The sequence below is a fragment of the Aquarana catesbeiana genome, linkage group LG03 (genome assembly GCF_042186555.1).
Source record: "Aquarana catesbeiana isolate 2022-GZ linkage group LG03, ASM4218655v1, whole genome shotgun sequence".
Lineage (NCBI taxonomy): Eukaryota > Metazoa > Chordata > Amphibia > Anura > Ranidae > Aquarana > Aquarana catesbeiana.
Genome location: NC_133326.1, coordinates 528680777 through 528699161, shown reverse-complemented (window position 1 = coordinate 528699161; position 18385 = coordinate 528680777). Strand labels below are relative to the sequence as shown.

The 18385-nt window shown below is 44.2% G+C and overlaps 1 long non-coding RNA gene across 1 annotated transcript; it reads right to left on the bottom strand.

Annotated features, from left to right (window-relative positions):
- Positions 1 to 688: 688 nt before the first annotated feature.
- Positions 689 to 17841, bottom strand: LOC141132648 (uncharacterized). The gene is made up of 3 exons (XR_012242944.1): positions 17757 to 17841; positions 10717 to 10812; positions 689 to 1222 (listed from the first exon to the last, which is right to left on the bottom strand). It is a non-coding gene; the product is annotated as an uncharacterized lncRNA (long non-coding RNA).
- Between the last annotated feature and the right edge of the window lie 544 nt (positions 17842 to 18385).

Below are 18385 nucleotides of genomic sequence, written 5' to 3'. Positions count from 1 at the left end.
CCATCCCCTCCGTGAAACATGGTGGTGGCAGCATCGTGTTGTGGGGATGCTTTTCTTCAGCAGGGACAGGGAAGCTGGTCAGAGTTGATGGGAAGATGGATGGAGCCAAATACAGGACAATCTTAGAAAACCTGTTAGAGTCTGCAAAAGACTTGAGAGTGGGGCGGAGGTTCACCTTCCAGCAGGACAACGACCCTAAACATACAGCCAGAGCTACAATGGAATGGTTTAGATCAAAGCATATTCATGTGTTAGAATGGCCCAGTCACAGTCCAGACCTAAATCACATTGAGAATCTGTGGAAAGACTTGCTGTTCACAGACGTTCTCCATCCAATCTGACAGAGCTTGAGATATTTTGCAAAAAAGAATGGGCAAAAATGTCCCTCTCTAGATGTACAAAGCTGGTAGAGACATCCCCAAAAGACTTGCAGCTGTAATTGTAGTGAAAGGAGGTTCTACAAAGTATTGACTCAGGGGGGCGCCATACAAATGCCCCCCACACTTTTCACATATTTTATTGTGAAAAATCTTGAAAACCATTTATCATTTTCCTTCCACTTCACAATTATGTGCCACTTTGTGTTGGTCTATCACATAAAATCCCAATAAAATATATTTACATTTCTGGTTGTAACATGACAAAATGTGGAAAATGTCAAGGGGTATGAATACTTTTTCAAGGCACTATAATATTTAGGGGTTCTAAGTGAAAAAGTAAAAAAAATTGCCCCAGCAGGCAGCAAGTGGTTAATATGTTACAAACAGAATTGAATAAGGTCCCCTTTGCTGGCTAGAGATCTGTGGTAGATGCTCCACACACCACAAGTGAACAGTTCAGATATATTTTAATAGGTCGAAGGAGGAAACCAACATTTTTTTTCAAGGCCCCAACATAGCCAGCTGCATCAGAGTTTCCAGACCGATGACACTGCCTATGGACAAAGTTGCACGATTGGTGGTATTTAGACCAGTACAGTCTCAGGCACAGGGGGTCTTCTTTATTTCCTAGCAGTGACGCTGCACTGCGGTGATAAGGATTCTTTCCTTGGCCTCCCTCTTCTGCTATTGGCTGGATGTGTGTAGGCCGAGCCTCGTACTGAGGTTATAAGCAGAAAGAGGCTCCATGGAGATGGGCCAGGAGTTTGGAGGTCTTTGGAAAAGCCTGAAGGCTGCTGAAGAAAACAACCATCATCTGCATTCAGGGAAGCGTCCTTCAATAACTGGAAGAGAAACAAAAGATCAGGTATTCAGAAAGAGATTTCTTCCAATCAGAAAACGTAATTTCCTGTGCATTCACTGGGACAGGAAATCAGGGTGAATGTTCCCAATGGGGACACAAACACCAATAGCAATTTTGACAGAGGTTCTAACCCCCTGGTGCCCAAGTGGTGGCCCTTTGGCAGTTCAATGTGCAGCCCCTGGGCCCCTGCCAACTGTGTTTGTATGTTCTTGCCTAGACTGACTTCCAGCAGTTAAAGGCCAATTGAACTTTTAGTTTAAATCTGCTAAATACATGTCAGGTTCATAAAAGCAAAAGGTGTGCACAGCCTGAGTAGAAAAGCCAGTCCCCTGCCAGCATGCTGCAGAGTAGCACCCATGCCCTCTGTATGCGGAAGCAGCAGCCTCTCTGCACATGCCCCCCCCCGCTGAGTCAGACCAGGAGCTCTCCAATCAGCAGGGAGCAGGAGCTTTTCAATTGAGAGGCTTATAGGGGTTGTGTTGAGCCTCTGAAGACCACAGCAAGGGTGCCACTCTGCAGCATGCTGGCAGAGGACAGGATTTTCTACTCAGGCTGTGGCTGCTTTATAAAAAAAAAGAAAAAGAAACACAACTGTAAAAACTTTGCGCATCTTTTGGGAAGTAGCAATGTGGGTAGGTGACAATGACAAGGAAATGGCACCAACATCCCTGTAGATAAGTGTAGACAAGGGAAATTTTTGAGGGTGCCGGCAAAATAAGAAGAAGTCATTTCAATACTCCGCAATATGTATAAAAAAATGACAAGATTTTTATTGCTACATATAAGACAAAGTTAAAAGATTTTTTTGGTACAGTGGAACCTCGGATTGCGAGTAACGCGGTTAACGAGCATTTCGCAATACGAGCACTGTATTTTTTTAAAAAACGTAACTCGGTTTATGAGTGTTGTCTCGCAAAGCGAGCATGATTCAGGCCAAAGTGGTGGGCAGTACCGCTTTTGGCTTGAGGTGGGGGGGGGCGCCGGAGCCGAGCAGAGCCGAACGTCCCTTTCGGAAATGCACGGAAAGGCCCCGAGTACAGCACGGCTGACCTCGGCAAATCTCGTGGTAGGAAGTCTTTCCGAGGTTTGCCGAGGTCAGCCGAACTGTTCTCGGGCCTTTTCGGCCGTTTCCGAGGCTCTCCAGCCTCCCCCCCGCCTCTGCCTGCATGCGGTATTGCATCCCATTGAAGTCAATGCGGAATGAATTATTTTCGTTTCCATTGACTTCAATGGGAAAACTCGCTTTGATATGCGAGTACTTTGGATTACGAGCATTATCCTGGAAGGGATTATGCTCCTAATCCGCGGTTCCACTGTATAAATTATGTGCACATTTACAAGGAAACATCTAGAATTCAAAGCAGATGACAACATTGAATCACTCGGCAATATCACTGGAGTGATTGTCCCGACATGTTTCGCCACTCTGGGCTCATCAAGGGATGTTTTAAAGACAATTAGATGTAACACTGCATAGAACGAAACAAAATTAAAAACATTACATTGACTTAGAATACAATACAAAAAAAAAAATAGTAAATAAAAATAATAATGGCACGGTAGAGTCGGCTGTCGACTACCACGCCCATCACCAATCGCTCACCCATATGAGGATCTTTTGCCTGCGACTCAATGTCAAGTAAAACCGTCACTGGGTAGTGCACATAGGGAGACGCCAAATAGGGCCCGAAAAAATTGTTCGGCTGGAATCTAGCCAAAGGAGTAGTGCAAAAATTAATAAATGAAAATATCCTAAGTGAAATATAAATCTACTATAAAAAATAATTTAAGTGAAAGGGAGTGAGGGGAGGGGGCGGAGAAAGGACTAGGAAAAGGAAAATAAGGGATGGAAGATGACAAGTAGGGAAGGAAGGGGAGAAGGGGGGAGGAGAGGGGGAAAGAAAGGATGGAGGGGGGAAAGAAAGGATGGAGGGGGGGGGATCTTTTATTTTGATGCACCTGAAATGCATTTAGCTGATTTTAACTGAAAGTTCAATTGGACATTAAATGCCCGAATTCTCTGACCATCTCCTGTATCATGTCTGCAGCCTCTGACCATCTCCTATAATATGTCTGCAGTCTCTGACCATCTCCTGTACTATGTCTGCAGTCTCTGAACATCTCCTGTAATATGTCTGCAGTCTCTGACCATCTCCTGTACCATGTCTGCAGTCTCTGACCATCTCCTGTACCATGTCTGCAGTCTCTGACCATCTCCTGTACCATGTCTGCAGTCTCTGACCATCTCCTGTACCATGTCTGCAGTCTCTGATCATCTCCTGTACTATGTCTGCAGTCTCTGACCATCTCCTGTACCATGTCTGCAGTCTCTGACCATCTCCTGTATCATGTCTGCATTCTCTGACCATCTCCTGTAATATGTCTGCAGTCTCTGACCATCTCCTATAATATGTCTGCAGTCTCTGACCATCTCCTGTATCATGTCTGCAGTCTCTGACCATCTCCTGTATCATGTCTGCAGTCTCTGACCATCTCCTGTATCATGTCTGCAGTCTCTGACCGTCTCCTGTATCATGTCTGCAGTCTCTGACCATCTCCTGTATCATGTCTGCAGTCTCTGACCGTCTCCTGTATCATGTCTGCAGTCTCTGACCGTCTCCTTTATGATGTCTGCAGTCTCTGACTGTCTCCTGTATCATGTCTGCAGTCTCTGACCATCTCCTGTATCATATCTGCAGTCTCTGACCATCTCCTGTAGTATGTAAAAGAAAAAAACTGTGCTGTTTCCAAACCTACAACTACAGCTGCAGCTCAAAGTGAAATGTACACAAGCATAAATAGATAAACGTAAGGAGCTGCGCTTCTCAAAAAACATAGTTACATAGTAGGTGAGGTTAAAAAAAGACACAAGTCCATCAAGGCCAACCTATGTGTGTGATTATATGTCAGTATTACATTGTATATCCCTGTATGTTGCGGTCGTTCAGGTGCTTATCTAATAGTTTTTTTTTAAATTATCGATGCTCCCCGCTGAGACCACCGCCTGTGGAAGGAGATTCCACATCCTTGCCGCTCTTACAGTAAAGAACCCTCTACGCAGTAAAACTGCTTTTCTTCTAATTTTAATGAGTGGCCACGAGTTTTGTTAAATTCCCTTACGTGACGTAAAAGGCTGCCAGGGAACATCAGAAGGAGAGCGTAGCTGCACTGGACACAGCGAGTGAATAATAGAGCATTGAGCCCTCACTGTGTCCTATTATAGAACTCCCAGCACAGCAGGGTATCAATATTATAATAAATCACACAGGCAGCACAGTAAGTGCTCGTTTCATTTGTTTTTTTGTTTTTTTTTTCGTTTATCAGATCATTTCATTTACATGCGGCATTCGTTATTTCAGATAAATTCGTTACGTTCAGTTTGCCAAATTTGGAAGGAAATTCCAATACCTATAATTTAATAGTTTATAACTATTATTATAGGTTATTATTATTGATTATTAAAATAATAATAATAAAAACTATAATAATGGTTAATAATTTAATTATGTTAGAAAATACGAAAAACAAAATTATCCAAATGTTTTTCGTTCTTTCAAATTTCGTTTTAGAATTTTTTTTTTTTCAAAATTCAAATAGTCTTTCGTTCATTCAAAAGCAGAGCCATGATAGAGCCATGATAGGGATATGATAGAGATATTATAGAGCTATGATAGGGCCATGATAGAGCCATGATAGAGATATTATAGAGCTATGATAGGGCCATGATAGGGATATGATAGAGATATTATAGAGCTATGATAGGGCCATGATAGAGCCATGATAGAGATATTATAGAGCTATGATAGGGCCATGATAGGGCCATGATAGGGATATGATAGAGATATTATAGAGCTATGATAGGACCATTAGAGGGATATGATAGGGATATGATAGAGCCATGATAGGGATATGATAGAGATATTATAGAGCTATGATAGGGCCATGATAGAGCCATGATAGAGATATTATAGAGCTATGATAGGGCCATGATAGGGCCATGATAGGGATATGATAGAGATATTATAGAGCTATGATAGGACCATTAGAGGGATATGATAGGGATATGATAGAGCCATGATAGGGATATGATAGAGATATTATAGAGCTATGATAGGGATATGATAGAGATATTATAGAGCTATGATAGGACCATGATAGGGATATGATAGGGATATGATAGAGCCATGATAGGGATATGATAGAGATATTATAGAGCCATTGTAGGGCCATGGTAGGGCCATGGTAGAGTCATCATAGAGCCATGGTAGGGATATGATAGAGCTATGATAAGGCCATGATAGGGCCAAAATAGGGATATGATAGAGCCATGATAAAACCATGGTAGGGCCATGATAGAGGCATGATATAGCCATGATAGAGGCATGATATAGCCATGATAGAGGCATGATATAGCCATGATAGGGATATGATAGAGCCATGATAGAGGCATGATATAGCCATGATAGAGGCATGATATAGCCATGATAGAGGCATGATATAGCCATGATAGAGGCATGATATAGCCATGATAGAGGTATGATATAGCCATGATGGAGGGATATGATGGAGCAGCAATGATATCATTTTTTAGCCCCAGCAATTCTGCACAAACTAAAAGTAATCCTAGCGGCTAAGAAGCGCTGGATTATTTTTCCAGGCAGCGGAAGGGGGTCCCCCAACCACCACCTTTAAGATGGGACCAGTAGCATCCAGTTCCTGAGATACAGTGAGAGGGGTGGATGTCGTTCCTCCCACTGTGTGACGTCACAAACCAGGAGTGGCGAGAATTGTATCACTTCCGGTTTTGTTATCATGTAAACAATCCATTACCGGCCTGAACAAGCATCTGATCAGACTGATCTTGGTTTGATCAGGTGCTTTGGAGGCCAGAGGACAGATAAGAGGGTCTAAAAGACCCCAGATATCTCCATAAAGAGGACCTGTCATGGCCTATACTATCACAAGGGATGTTGTACATCCCTTGTGAAAGGAAAGAACAAAGAAAAAAAATGTAAAAGATACAGTGTAAGATTTCTTTATTTAAAAAAAAAAATAAAATAAAATACAATTTAAACTGGCCCCACTCCTTTGTGCAATTGCAAACACACACATATATGTAAATGGCAACAAACCTGCATTTTGTTTTGAGCCGAGGTCAGGAGTGGGGTCAAGGGTGTGGTTGAAAGAGGCCCCATCGGGTAGGCTGTGCGGAGGCCCCATGATTTCTAACAGCGGCCCTGGTGACTCGGCTCAGGTGCCCCCATAGCAAGCTGCTTGCTGTGTGGGCACTCAACAGGAGGGAGGGGCCAGGAGCACCGATGAGGGACCCGAGAAGAGGAGGATCCGGGCTGCTCTGTGCAAAACCAACTGCATAGAGGAGGTAAGTAAGCATGTCCTCCAGCCAATGCATGTCCTCCGACACCTGCTGATTAGCGAGGAGAGACACAGAACAGAGCTCTGCCTATGTAAACAAGGCAGAGCTCTGTCCTGTCAGTGGGGGATGTGCTGGATTTCGGTTCCCTGCAAAGCAGGGACCGATTGTATGAATGAGTGCTAAGGCTGCTTTCACACTGATGGGCTACAGTTTACCTGCACCGTGGGTTCAACGCAGTGCGCCTGTGGCTTTCCTGTGGGTTAGCTGCACTTTGCCATAGAATTCTATTATATCCTGCAGGTGTGATGCACTTTCTGAAAGCACACCAAACCCGCAGGTAATAACAGAAGTCTATGGCTCAGTACGGGTAATAATAGAAGTCTATGGCCCAGTACGGGTAATAATAGAAGTCTATGGCTCAGTACGGGTAATAACAGAAGTCTATGGGTCAGTACAGGTAATAACAGAAGTCTATGGGTCAGTACAGGTAATAATAGAAGTCTATGGGTCAGTACAGGTAATAACAGAAGTCTATGGGTCAGTACAGGTAATAATAGAAGTCTATGGGTCAGTACAGGTAATAACAGAAGTCTATTGGTCAGTACAGGTAATAATAGAAGTCTATGGGTCAGTACAGGTAATAACAGAAGTCTATGGGTCAGTACAGGTAATAACAGAAGTCTATGCATCAGTACAGGTAATAACAGAAGTCTATGGGTCAGTACAGGTAATAATAGAAGTCTATGGGTCAGTACAGGTAATAACAGAAGTCTATGGCTCAGTACGGGTAATAACAGAAGTCTATGGCCCAGTACGGGTAATAATAGAAGTCTATGGCCCAGTACGGGTAATAATAGAAGTCTATGGCTCAGTACGGGTAATAATAGAAGTCTATGGCTCAGTACGGGTAATAACAGAAGTCTATGGGTCAGTACAGGTAATAACAGAAGTCTATGGGTCAGTACAGGTAATAATAGAAGTCTATGGGTCAGTACAGGTAATAACAGAAGTCTATGGCTCAGTACGGGTAATAACAGAAGTCTATGGGTCAGTACAGGTAATAATAGAAGTCTATGGGTCAGTGCACGTAATAATAGAAGTCTATGGGTCAGTACAGGTAATAATAGAAGTCTATGGGTCCGTACAGGTAATAACAGAAGTCTATTGGTCAGTACAGGTAATAATAGAAGTCTATGGGTCAGTACAGGTAATAACAGAAGTCTATGGGTCAGTACAGGTAATAACAGAAGTCTATGCATCAGTACAGGTAATAACAGAAGTCTATGGGTCAGTACAGGTAATAATAGAAGTCTATGGGTCAGTACAGGTAATAACAGAAGTCTATGGCTCAGTACGGGTAATAACAGAAGTCTATGGGTCAGTACAGGTAATAACAGAAGTCTATGGGTCAGTACAGGTAATAATAGAAGTCTATGGGTCAGTACAGGTAATAATAGAAGTCTATGGGTCAGTACAGGTAATAACAGAAGTCTATGGCTCAGTACGGGTAATAACAGAAGTCTATGGGTCAGTACAGGTAATAACAGAAGTCTATGGGTCAGTACAGGTAATAATAGAAGTCTATGGGTCAGTACAGGTAATAATAGAAGTCTATGGGTCAGTACAGGTGATAATAGAAGTCTATGGGTCAGTACAGGTAATAATAGAAGTCTATGGGTCAGTACAGGTAATAATAGAAGTCTATGGCCCAGTACGGGTAATAATAGAAGTCTATGGCTCAGTACGGGTAATAATAGAAGTCTATGGCTCAGTACGGGTAATAATAGAAGTCTATGGCCCAGTACGGGTAATAATAGAAGTATATGGCTCAGTACAGGTAATAACAGAAGTCTATGGGTCAGTACAGGTAATAACAGAAGTCTATGGGTCAGTACAGGTAATAATAGAAGTCTATGGGTCAGTACAGGTAATAATAGAAGTCTATGGGTCAGTACAGGTAATAACAGAAGTCTATGGCTCAGTACGGGTAATAATAGAAGTCTATGGGTCCGTACAGGTAATAACAGAAGTCTATTGGTCAGTACAGGTAATAATAGAAGTCTATGGGTCAGTACAGGTAATAACAGAAGTCTATGGGTCAGTACAAGTAATAACAGAAGTCTATGGATCAGTACAGGTAATAACAGAAGTCTATGGGTCAGTACAGGTAATAACAGAAGTCTATGGCTCAGTACGGGTAATAACAGAAGTCTATGGCTCAGTACGGGTAATAACAGAAGTCTATGGCTCAGTACGGGTAATAACAGAAGTCTATGGGTCAGTACAGGTAATAATAGAAGTCTATGGGTCAGTACAGGTAATAACAGAAGTCTATGGCTCAGTACGGGTAATAACAGAAGTCTATGGCTCAGTATGGGTAATAACAGAAGTCTATGGCTCAGTACGGGTAATAACAGAAGTCTATTGGTCAGTACAGGTAATAACAGAAGTCTATGGGTCAGTACAGGTAATAATAGAAGTCTATGGGTCAGTACGGGTAATAACAGAAGTCTATGGCTCAGTACGGGTAATAACAGAAGTCTATGGGTCAGTACGGGTAATAATAGAAGTCTATGGGTCAGTACAGGTAATAACAGAAGTCTATGGGTCAGTACAGGTAATAACAGAAGTCTATGGGTCAGTACAGGAAATAACAGAAGTCTATGGGTCAGTACAGGAAATAACAGAAGTCTATGGGTCAGTACAGGTAATAATAGAAGTCTATGGGTCAGTACAGGTAATAACAGAAGTCTATGGGTCAGTACAGGTAATAACAGAAGTCTATGGGTCAGTACAGGTAATAATAGAAGTCTATGGGTCAGTACAGGTATTAACAGAAGTCTATGGGTCAGTACAGGTAATAATAGAAGTCTATGGGTCAGTACAGGTAATAATAGAAGTCTATGGGTCAGTACAGGTAATAACAGAAGTCTATGGCTCAGTACGGGTAATAACAGAAGTCTATGGGTCAGTACAGGTAATAATAGAAGTCTATGGGTCAGTACAGGTAATAACAGAAGTCTATGGGTCAGTACAGGTAATAATAGAAGTCTATGGGTCAGTACAGATAATAACAGAAGTCTATGGATCAGTACAGGTAATAACAGAAGTCTATGGGTCAGTACAGGTAATAACAGAAGTCTATGGGTCAGTACAGGTAATAATAGAAGTCTATGGGTCAGTACAGGTAATAACAGAAGTCTATGGGTCAGTACAGGTAATAATAGAAGTCTATGGGTCAGTACAGGTAATAACAGAAGTCTATGGCTCAGTACGGGTAATAACAGAAGTCTATGGGTCAGTACAGGTAATAATAGAAGTCTATGGGTCAGTACAGGTAATAATAGAAGTCTATGGGTCAGTACAGGTAATAACAGAAGTCTATGGGTCAGTACAGGTAATAACAGAAGTCTATGGATCAGTACAGGTAATAACAGAAGTCTATGGGTCAGTACAGGTAATAACAGAAGTCTATGGCTCAGTACGGGTAATAACAGAAGTCTATGGCTCAGTATGGGTAATAACAGAAGTCTATGGCTCAGTATGGGTAATAACAGAAGTCTATGGCTCAGTACGGGTAATAACAGAAGTCTATGGGTCAGTACGGGTAATAATAGAAGTCTATGGGTCAGTACAGGTAATAACAGAAGTCTATGGATCAGTACAGGTAATAATAGAAGTCTATGGGTCAGTACAGGTAATAACAGAAGTCTATGGGTCAGTACAGGTAATAACAGAAGTCTATGGATCAGTACAGGTAATAATAGAAGTCTATGGGTCAGTACAGGTAATAACAGAAGTCTATGGGTCAGTACAGGTAATAACAGAAGTCTATGGGTCAGTACAGGTAATAATAGAAGTCTATGGGTCAGTACAGGTAATAATAGAAGTCTATGGGTCAGTACAGGTAATAACAGAAGTCTATGGCTCAGTACAGGTAATAACAGAAGTCTATGGGTCAGTACAGGTAATAACAGAAGTCTATGGGTCAGTACAGGTACATTGCACAGCACCTGCAGATCAGTGTGAAAGCAGCCCAGTGTAGCGAGTACAGAGTGCAGATATCCCCATTGCTGTTTGATTTTTTATTAAAAACTGACCTCAATCTTCACTTCTTCCTCAGGATTCCTGCAGGTATCGTTGGCGGTTGCTGTCCCCCAGGCGGGTATGGCTGGCGGCTGCTGCTGGCTGTCCCCCTGGATGAATACAGGTGGTCAGTTTTGCTGGTACTTCTGGCAGGTATTGTGGATACTGCTGGTGGGTACTGTTGGCAGGTGCTGGTGGGTTTTGCTGGTACTACTGGTGGGTACTGTTAGCAGTTACTGCTAGCGGGTATTGCTGCTGGGTACTCCTGGTGGGTATCGCTGGCGGCTGGTGTCCCAGGCAGAGTACATTTGGTATCACTCCGCCTGTGACAGGAGCCGGCACTATACAGGACTCATTGGCTCTGCTCTCTACTGCAGCCGCATGCTTACTCTAGCGACGGCTCCATTCACACGATTCTCGGGGATGGCGGGTCGGAGAACCCGTGATCTGGGCTTGCTGACCAGCCACCCCAGAGCAGGAGGTGGCGGGTCACATCAGAGGGCGGTGTGGGCCAGCAGTTGGGCATATAATATTAGCAGTGATCACTGTATTGGTGTCACTGGTTCCCACAATGTGTCAGTCAGTGTCAGATTGTCCGCCGCAATATTGCAGTCCCGCTAGAAGTGGCTGATCGCCGCCATTACTAGTATGAATAAACAAATATAAAATCCAGTATATATCGCATAGTTTGTAGATGTGATAACGTTTCTATAAACCAATCAATTTACACTTAGGCCCCTTTCACACTGGGGCGGTTTGCAGGCGCTATTGCGCTAAAAATAGCGCCCGCAAACCGACCCAAAACAGGCGCTGCTGTCTCTCCAGTATGAAAGCCCCGAGGGAGCGGTGCGCTAGCAGGCCGGGAAAAAAAGTCCTGCTAGCTGCATCTTCGGAGCGGTGGAGGAGCGTTGTATACACCGCTCCTTCACCGCTTCTTCCCATTGAAATCAATGGGACAGCGCGGCTATTCCACCGGCAAAGCGCCTCTGCCTTTCTCGGCCGCTAGTGGGGGGGGTAAAATTGCCCTACTAGCGGCCGAATACCCACGGTAAAGCGCTGCTAACAATAGCGGCGCTTCACCGCCGACGCCACCCCCGTGTGAAAGGGGCCTTATTGGGATATTTTTACCAAAAGCATTTCGCTTAAATTGATGAAGAAATTCGATTTAAAAAAAACAAAAAAACAATTATTGGAAATGTTTTATAGCGGGAAGTAAAAAGATATATATTTTTTTCAAAACTGTAGTTTTTTTCCTGTTTATGGTGCAAAAAATGTAAAAAAGCAGCGAGGTGATGAAATCCCACCAATAAAAAGCGCTATTTGTGGGATAAAATGATAGAAATGATATTTGTGTACGGCGTCACATGACGGCGCCATTGTCAGGGAAAGTCACATGTGCGCTTCAAGAGGCGATTCTGCCGCCACTCATTATGACACCAAAGGGGGAACTTTGTCCCCGGAGGAGCCCAGAGCGCCCCCTGATGGGGGATCTATCAGACATTTTAGGGGGGGTTTAGCTGGGGCCCCCCTGATTCCATTCTGTATGATCAGAGGAGAGCAATACCCCCCCAGGGGAAACCCTTGGGACAGTCAGAGATTACATACATGATACAAGAGTCAGAGATTACATACATGACACACGGGACGGTCATAGATTATATATATGACACACGGGACAGTCACAGATTACATACATGACACACGGGACGGTCAGAGATTGCATACATGACACAAGGGACGGTCAGAGATTACATACATGACACAAGGGACAGTCAAAGATTACATACATGACACACGGGATGGTCAGAGATTGCATACAAGACACAAGGGACAGTCATAGATTACATACATGACACAAGGGACAGTCACAAATTACATACATGACACACGGGACAGTCATAGATTACATACATGACACATGGGATGGTCAGAGATTGCATACAAGACACAAGGGATAGTCATAGATTACATACATGACACAAGGGACAGTCACAAATTACATACATGACACACGGGACAGTCATAGATTACATACATGACACATGGGATGGTCAGAGATTGCATACAAGACACAAGGGACAGTCATAGATTACATACATGACACAAGGGACAGTCACAGATTACATGCATGACACACGGGACGGTCACAGATTACATACATGACACAAGGGACAGTCACAGATTACATACATGACACACGGGACAGTCACAAATTACATACATGATCACGAGATGGTCACAGATTACATACATGGCACACGGGACAGTCACAGATTACATACATGACACACGGGACAGTCACAAATTACATACATGATCACGAGACGGTCACAGATTACATACATGACACACGGGACGGTCACAGATTACATACATGACACAAGGGACAGTCACAAATTACATACATGATCACAAGTTGGTCACAGCATGACACACGGGATACATGAGAAGGAGATGGCACCCCATTGGTCACGCAGGGCCGTTGTTATAAATCAATGCCCCCCGCCCCCCCGGAAATGAAAAGAAAACTAGCCGTGTATACGAGACATTGGGCCACATTGACATTTGAGGTCACCTGAATGTGTGACAAAGTGCACAGGTAACGGGCAATCTGCAGCGCATTTCAGAAATGTACTTCACATGCGCAAAGAACTTGAGGTGCCCAATAATTGTTAATGGCGCCCCAAATGCGATGATCAGACGTGTGTTCTGTCTTGTGGAAAAGCTGCATGCCTTAAAAGTTTCTAAAGCCTCTATGATGTGTTTGTCACATATATGGCGGCCCATTCAAGTGAACAGGTTCCCCTATGTGCGAAATACAAGGAAATGTGATGAGGAATGTTTGTTCTGTGAAGTATACAGGGATCTTAGGGATGGTATATAGAAATGTGATGAGAAATGTTTGTTATGTGAAGTATACAGGGATCTGAGGGATGGTATATAGAAATGTGATGAGGAATGTTTGTTCTGTGAAGTATACAGGGATCTGAGGGATGGTATATAGAAATGTGATGAGGAATGTTTGTTCTGTGAAGTATACAGGGATCTGAGGGATGGTATATAGAAATGTGATGAGAAATGTTTGTTATGTGAAGTATACAGGGATCTGAGGGATGGTATATAGAAATGTGATGAGGAATGTTTGTTCTGTGAAGTATACAGGGATCTGAGGGATGGGATATAGAAATGTGATGAGGAATGTTTGTTCTGTGAAGTATACAGGGATCTGAGGGATGGTATATAGAAATGTGATGAGGAATGTTTGTTATGTGAAGTATACAGGGATCTGAGGGATGGTATATAGAAATGTGATGAGGAATGTTTGTTATGTGAAGTATACAGGGACCTTAGGGATGGTATATAGAAATGTGATGAGGAATGTTTGTTCTGTGAAGTATACAGGGATCTGAGGGATGGGATATAGAAATGGCTGGGCAGAGATTCCTGGCACATGGAGAGACATAGAGATGTCTTCACTGGCTTCTTGCTCAGCACTGCAGTGACAACTCTCTGCACTTCTAGGCTGGCTTCATATTCACCTCTCTCCAAAATCCTAAAGTTTTGTGACTTTGTTCCCCTCCCCCAGCAGAAGTACTACTCCATCCAAAGCCTGGAGTTCAGTGACAGTATGATCTGGAGGGAGTGGGGTCAGAGGTCAGTACATTTGGTATCACTCCGCCTGTGACAGGAGCCGGCACTATACAGGACTCATTGGCTCTGCTCTCTACTGCAGCCGCATGCTTACTCTAGCGACGGCTCCATTCACACGATTCTCGGGGATGGCGGGTCGGAGAACCCGTGATCTGGGCTTGCTGACCAGCCACCCCAGAGCAGGAGGTGGCGGGTCACATCAGAGGGCGGTGTGGGCCAGCAGTTGGGCATATAATATTAGCAGTGATCACTGTATTGGTGTCACTGGTTCCCACAATGTGTCAGTCAGTGTCAGATTGTCCGCCGCAATATTGCAGTCCCGCTAGAAGTGGCTGATCGCCGCCATTACTAGTATGAATAAACAAATATAAAATCCAGTATATATCGCATAGTTTGTAGATGTGATAACGTTTCTATAAACCAATCAATTTACACTTAGGCCCCTTTCACACTGGGGCGGTTTGCAGGCGCTATTGCGCTAAAAATAGCGCCCGCAAACCGACCCAAAACAGGCGCTGCTGTCTCTCCAGTATGAAAGCCCCGAGGGAGCGGTGCGCTAGCAGGCCGGGAAAAAAAGTCCTGCTAGCTGCATCTTCGGAGCGGTGGAGGAGCGTTGTATACACCGCTCCTTCACCGCTTCTTCCCATTGAAATCAATGGGACAGCGCGGCTATTCCACCGGCAAAGCGCCTCTGCCTTTCTCGGCCGCTAGTGGGGGGGGTAAAATTGCCCTACTAGCGGCCGAATACCCACGGTAAAGCGCTGCTAACAATAGCGGCGCTTCACCGCCGACGCCACCCCCGTGTGAAAGGGGCCTTATTGGGATATTTTTACCAAAAGCATTTCGCTTAAATTGATGAAGAAATTCGATTTAAAAAAAACAAAAAAACAATTATTGGAAATGTTTTATAGCGGGAAGTAAAAAGATATATATTTTTTTCAAAACTGTAGTTTTTTTCCTGTTTATGGTGCAAAAAATGTAAAAAAGCAGCGAGGTGATGAAATCCCACCAATAAAAAGCGCTATTTGTGGGATAAAATGATAGAAATGATATTTGTGTACGGCGTCACATGACGGCGCCATTGTCAGGGAAAGTCACATGTGCGCTTCAAGAGGCGATTCTGCCGCCACTCATTATGACACCAAAGGGGGAACTTTGTCCCCGGAGGAGCCCAGAGCGCCCCCTGATGGGGGATCTATCAGACATTTTAGGGGGGGTTTAGCTGGGGCCCCCCTGATTCCATTCTGTATGATCAGAGGAGAGCAATACCCCCCCAGGGGAAACCCTTGGGACAGTCAGAGATTACATACATGATACAAGAGTCAGAGATTACATACATGACACACGGGACGGTCATAGATTATATATATGACACACGGGACAGTCACAGATTACATACATGACACACGGGACGGTCAGAGATTGCATACATGACACAAGGGACGGTCAGAGATTACATACATGACACAAGGGACAGTCAAAGATTACATACATGACACACGGGATGGTCAGAGATTGCATACAAGACACAAGGGACAGTCATAGATTACATACATGACACAAGGGACAGTCACAAATTACATACATGACACACGGGACAGTCATAGATTACATACATGACACATGGGATGGTCAGAGATTGCATACAAGACACAAGGGATAGTCATAGATTACATACATGACACAAGGGACAGTCACAAATTACATACATGACACACGGGACAGTCATAGATTACATACATGACACATGGGATGGTCAGAGATTGCATACAAGACACAAGGGACAGTCATAGATTACATACATGACACAAGGGACAGTCACAGATTACATGCATGACACACGGGACGGTCACAGATTACATACATGACACAAGGGACAGTCACAGATTACATACATGACACACGGGACAGTCACAAATTACATACATGATCACGAGATGGTCACAGATTACATACATGGCACACGGGACAGTCACAGATTACATACATGACACACGGGACAGTCACAAATTACATACATGATCACGAGACGGTCACAGATTACATACATGACACACGGGACGGTCACAGATTACATACATGACACAAGGGACAGTCACAAATTACATACATGATCACAAGTTGGTCACAGCATGACACACGGGATACATGAGAAGGAGATGGCACCCCATTGGTCACGCAGGGCCGTTGTTATAAATCAATGCCCCCCGCCCCCCCGGAAATGAAAAGAAAACTAGCCGTGTATACGAGACATTGGGCCACATTGACATTTGAGGTCACCTGAATGTGTGACAAAGTGCACAGGTAACGGGCAATCTGCAGCGCATTTCAGAAATGTACTTCACATGCGCAAAGAACTTGAGGTGCCCAATAATTGTTAATGGCGCCCCAAATGCGATGATCAGACGTGTGTTCTGTCTTGTGGAAAAGCTGCATGCCTTAAAAGTTTCTAAAGCCTCTATGATGTGTTTGTCACATATATGGCGGCCCATTCAAGTGAACAGGTTCCCCTATGTGCGAAATACAAGGAAATGTGATGAGGAATGTTTGTTCTGTGAAGTATACAGGGATCTTAGGGATGGTATATAGAAATGTGATGAGAAATGTTTGTTATGTGAAGTATACAGGGATCTGAGGGATGGTATATAGAAATGTGATGAGGAATGTTTGTTCTGTGAAGTATACAGGGATCTGAGGGATGGTATATAGAAATGTGATGAGGAATGTTTGTTCTGTGAAGTATACAGGGATCTGAGGGATGGTATATAGAAATGTGATGAGAAATGTTTGTTATGTGAAGTATACAGGGATCTGAGGGATGGTATATAGAAATGTGATGAGGAATGTTTGTTCTGTGAAGTATACAGGGATCTGAGGGATGGGATATAGAAATGTGATGAGGAATGTTTGTTCTGTGAAGTATACAGGGATCTGAGGGATGGTATATAGAAATGTGATGAGGAATGTTTGTTATGTGAAGTATACAGGGATCTGAGGGATGGTATATAGAAATGTGATGAGGAATGTTTGTTATGTGAAGTATACAGGGACCTTAGGGATGGTATATAGAAATGTGATGAGGAATGTTTGTTCTGTGAAGTATACAGGGATCTGAGGGATGGGATATAGAAATGGCTGGGCAGAGATTCCTGGCACATGGAGAGACATAGAGATGTCTTCACTGGCTTCTTGCTCAGCACTGCAGTGACAACTCTCTGCACTTCTAGGCTGGCTTCATATTCACCTCTCTCCAAAATCCTAAAGTTTTGTGACTTTGTTCCCCTCCCCCAGCAGAAGTACTACTCCATCCAAAGCCTGGAGTTCAGTGACAGTATGATCTGGAGGGAGTGGGGTCAGAGGTCAGGACTCAGGGGGGAGGAGCTGAAGAAAGCTTCCTACTCACCCTGACCAACCACAACACTGACGAGGGGGAGTTTCAGGCCTGGAAAGTAATGCACCTCCAGGAACTCCTCCCTCTTCCAGGCCACACCCCCCATCCCGCCCACTCAAGCAGCAGCCTGCAGGAGATAGGCTGGGAACCTGCAGGGGGCGGGGACTCCAGTGTCTGCCATTTACGGGGCTAATAGTTTCCATGGAAATCATCACCTCGGCTTGTTTATCTTCTGCCGTCTCTGAGCCGCACATGCGCAGTAGCTGCAGGGAGGATTTCATGCGTCTCCTCCTGTCAAGTCACGTGGCCTCGTTCTGACCGTTACGTGCAACACGTGACTGCTGCAGAGAGCGACCTAACGGCTCAGGTGGGAGTGGGCGTGATCAGCGCATGGGACGGGCGTGACCAGAGGATGAGTAGCCAATCAGGAGCTGGAGGCTGGAGCCGTTACACTTGTGACGTCACGGCTTGATCAGATAAATAGCCGAGCGGGGGAAGGGAGCGCGTCAGTGTGGGGAGAGTGGAGAGGAGGGAACATCTCCGCCACAGAGCTCCGGAGGGAGGAGCCAGTGTCCGGACTACAGCCGGGTCACAGCGTGTCTGTGTGTCCGGGGAACCTGCCTCCTCTGCTCAACCTCTGA